Source organism: Vipera berus, assembly GCF_964194415.1.
Source record: "Vipera berus genome assembly, chromosome: 5".
NCBI lineage: Eukaryota > Metazoa > Chordata > Lepidosauria > Squamata > Viperidae > Vipera > Vipera berus.
The window spans coordinates 39,487,649-39,492,053 of record NC_138207.1 but is presented as its reverse complement, the minus strand read 5'-3'; the positions used below and the strand labels follow the sequence as shown (position 1 = coordinate 39,492,053).

The following is a 4,405-nucleotide window of genomic DNA, read 5'->3' as shown; positions in this document are numbered from 1 at the left end:
ATAATGGGTTAGTGAGAAGAAATATACAGCAGGGAATCCTGGTGTTCAAGGAAAAGCAAAGCAGCTAGTCTTTGACCCGAGGTGAGCAAATTGCTGGCTTTTGTCTCTTTGCATTGTATTGGGAACAGAAGAGGAAATAGCTGCATTCCAGACATTACCATGTCAATGTAAACAGAGGAGGGAAAGGGGAGGGGAGGGAGGTTTGGGCATGTGTGACTTTATACAAAGGAATCCTTGTCTCCTTACCCAAGAATCCCACCTCTAGCATTAAAAAAGGGATTTCTTAATGAAGCTACAAAATTAAGCTGCATATTCATAGAACTAGATTTAGTATTAATGTAAAAATTATAATGAAATCTAAATTATACTTTCTAAAGGAGATCCATCATATTTTTAACAGCAAAAGAAGCACATAGGCTGGTAGATCTTTCAGAAGCCAGCATGGTGCAAATATGTACCTCATTTACCAGATAGCATAGCAATGGAATGTTTTAGGCTCAAAGTAGTAGTGGCTCAAAATTACTGAAACTTTGGAAGATTTAAACTTAGAATCTTTTTCTCTTCTAGTTAAAAGGTAAGGATGCTCAACTCTGAGGGAACCAGCATTGTCCAAAGATATTTTCTATGGTAATGTGACCAGCATGGCTATATGCCAAAGGTATGTGGAACGGTGTTATCGTCCTACCAAAGTGGTACCTATTAATCTACTCGCATTTGCATGCTTTTGAACTGCTAAGTGGGAGGACCTGGGGCAGGAACGAGAGCTTACCTCATTGCATGGCACTCAGGTCTTGAACCCAGTCTCTCTTTCTCTCGAGTCTAAAGGTAGATGTTTTCTTCAAAGCTGACCAATTGTGAATTTGCAGCTAAGTCATCATACAGTGAGTAGTGAACGTCCTTATAGTTATAGTTATAGTTTAGTTATAGTTTATTTGATTTATATACCGCCCTTCTCCTTGGTAGGGACTCAGGGCGGTTCACAGGGCATATATAAAAAAGACAATACAAAAATTAAAAAAGGATTAAACCCATGCCCAATTAAAACAGTAATACAAATTTAAAAAACAATTAAAAACCCATAATCCCCCATCAGGCCAGACCAGCTATTTCAAACAGGTGGGTCTTCAGGCCCCGACGGAAAGTTCGGAGGTCTGATACCTTTGTAAGGTATATTAAAAGGACTTATAATGAATAGAGTCATGTAGTCTGAAATATAAAGGAAATAAACAGACTAAGAGCAGATAATTCCATTAGTAATTTTTTTTAAAAAAGACGAAATCTGTGTATCTCACCCGGAAGAGAGTGATTCCTTATCTTTTGCTTTGCACTGGTGGGAACAAGAGGTATAATCATCTGAACATTGGTTTAACTAGAAACAGAACTTGTATTTGACATAGGGCAGTCACTGGAATTCTTTCATAATGGCTTCAAAGCTTTTCTATAATAAAGCCTACTTAAAAGAGCATTTGTGTTCTTGAAATTTTGTTTTGCCAGCCAAAGAAAGCCTGGCAGATTTTCAATTAATTGTAGTTTCCTCAGAAAGTGCATAGTATTTCATATGTTTTAGATGGTTCATGAAATAAGACCATAATTGTGAGGTATAAATACTTGGAAAAAGTAGGACAATTAAGATACAGCACTATAGTGAATTTTAACAAAGTGATACAAGGATACTTCCCCGAGTTCTGTTTGATGTGTCTTCACACTTAGTCCTACAAAACAACATACAAAGTTATTACCTGAGGAGATTGACAAGCAATGACAAATTATAGAATTATTATTCTTGATATAATTTGTGTGCATTGTTTTCAGCACTTGCAAAAACACCTTAAACTGTGAATTGCTTCTATTGCAGATCCCTTTTTATAGAATGCACCATTCCATTATGTCGTTTCCAATTTTTGTCCCTGGTTTTTCAATCGGTGGATATTCTGTGCTCATTGAGCATACTTTTTTTCCATTTCCTTCTGTATAACATGTGCAATGGCATGTTGGCTGGAGTGATCAAGCTTCTTGGATGAAAAGCAAAACATCTTCTTCCTTAGGGAAAAAAGAGTCCAGTTGTCTTTTGAAAAAACACCTTTGAGACAGATACTGAAGCTGAAGCTCAAATACTATGGCCACTTCATTGGAAAAGATCTTGATGTTGGCAAAGATTTAAGGCAAAAGGAGAAAGGGATGGCAGAAGATGAGATGGTTAATTAGTGACATTGATGCAATAAACATGAACTTGGGCAAACTCCTGGAGAGAGTGAAGGACAGGGGGTCTGGCATGCTATGGTTGTGAAGAGTCGGACATGACTTAGAGACCAAACAACAACAACAAACTTATGACTTCTGGTGAGGTATCACAATTTTCACCTAGACCATACAATAGACCTCATAGTATAATAAATGGATGTAAACTGAAACTTAATAGACATATTTGATTTACCTTGAGCATGAATCACAGGAATTTTCTTCCAAGAGATACAGTTTCTCTATCTCAAAACAATGGTAAAAGTCAAACAATGTTGTACTGAGAAAATTCAAAATACTAACCTTTTGATAAATGAAATTTAAACAGTGCCATTGATCTATGGAAATACAGTAGGATCTTTCTCATTTTCTTCCCTCTTTCATTTTCTCTCAATCCCTCTTTCTCTCATGTACACATACACACATAGTTCCTTGCCACAGTACCGTACAAGAAAAAAAAATCCAGTTCATTAACTCATTACATATATTCATGTTACATGAAATCCAAAGATACTGGTGTCACAACATGTTCTTCACATTTTTATAATTTATATCTGAAAACATTAACTTCTAATGACTGATAGGCAAGCAGTAATTCTACTTTTAAACTGCACAGTAGAGTTTTTTATTTTATTTTTATTTTATTTTATTTATTTTAATTCCATTTATATCCCGCCCTTCTCCGAAGACTCAGGGCGGCTTACAAGCTTAGCAGTAGCCTTCATTCTATGTATATGCCTGCTTATTAGGGCTTTCACACACACACACCCCAAGCGGCATTATTACAAAGTCAGCTTAATTGCCCCCAACAATCTGGGTCCTCATTTTACCTACCTCGGAAGGATGGAAGGCTGAGTCAACCTTGAGCCTGGTGGGATGCGAACCTGCACTAATTGCAGGCAGCTGGTGTTACTTAAGGAGGCATTAGCCCACTGCTCCACCAAGGCTCTTAACAGTTTCAAAACTGGGTTTCCATTAGAATGGATTCAGAGTCTAGTCCAATCGCATCCTTTCTGTGTTTCCTTCCTTCTTGGGTACCTGCATGAGTTTTATAACCACTGCTTATATTGTTCTTTTGTCCCAAACGCTGCCTGGAGAATTCACATCTTAAAGTTGCCAAGGTTGGTAACTTGTAACCCATCCTCTTTAGAATGCCCTTTCTAGATATTCTGATACCCATAGTATAGACTTTCCAAGACCATGCTAACATTTTCCTTATATAGTTCTTTTATATTATGATTACAGGTAGTGATTTTTACTGTCTTTGAATTAAACTATTGAATGCCTAAATATTGTATTGTATTTGGAGTGTGTCTTCTTGAAAATATTTTTAAAAAATTAATTCCTGAAGTTTGACTTTATCTTGAGTTACTTCTGTGGCCTTAACATTTATCCTTAATATGCCAGCTCCCATACTTCTCTTTTATACTGTAACTATGATTCTTTATATATTTGATTTTCATTGTATTTATATCACTTGAATCACTTTATATACTATTCTAAGAATTTGTTTATAGAGCTTGTCCTAATCATTTCAAAAATTAAAAAAATACTTACAGATGCAAATATTTTAGGATCTCTATATATCAGATTAGCAGAGTGAAAGACACATTTTCTGTTTTTGCTTTTGGATTGTTCACTTCTATCCTTATTTAAATCTGCCAAGTATCATGCAGAGGCATTTTCCAGATGTTATGCAAGATTTAAAACATGTCATTTTTCAATAATTAGGATTAGTTTGGGGATAAACTTTTGGAGTTGGATCCAGTCTTTTTCATGCTTAGATCAGGCCTATTAAAATGAATAAATCCAGATTAAGTACAACTAATCCAACATATTGTTTGTTTCTTGTATCTCTATGTTAATTAGTCCCTCTTTTTAACATTCCCAGCCTTGAATGAGCATATGGATTCATCTGCACAGTCACCTTTCTATGCCATAAATACACTTTCATTTTCAATTGTTGCACCTAGTCCTCATGATTTTTCATATATTTGTACTTCATTGCATCCAACTATTCAAACCTATCGTATTTTATATGTGCAAAAGTACAGGGCTTTCTTTTTCTGCAACCATGAACCTATGATAAAAACAATACATTTTTATAAATATTCTTTCATTTCATCTTTGCGGATTGGAATATGGTTCCTTCAATATTTCTGAATCT

The 4,405-nt window shown here is 35.5% G+C and overlaps 1 long non-coding RNA gene across 1 annotated transcript; it reads right to left on the bottom strand.

The window, feature by feature from the left end:
- Positions 1-1,665: 1,665 nt before the first annotated feature.
- On the bottom strand, positions 1,666-3,781 carry LOC308669072. Its single transcript, XR_014026676.1, has 3 exons — positions 2,542-3,781; positions 1,828-2,040; positions 1,666-1,712 (listed from the first exon to the last, which is right to left on the bottom strand). It is a non-coding gene; the product is annotated as an uncharacterized lncRNA (long non-coding RNA).
- Positions 3,782-4,405: the final 624 nt, after the last annotated feature.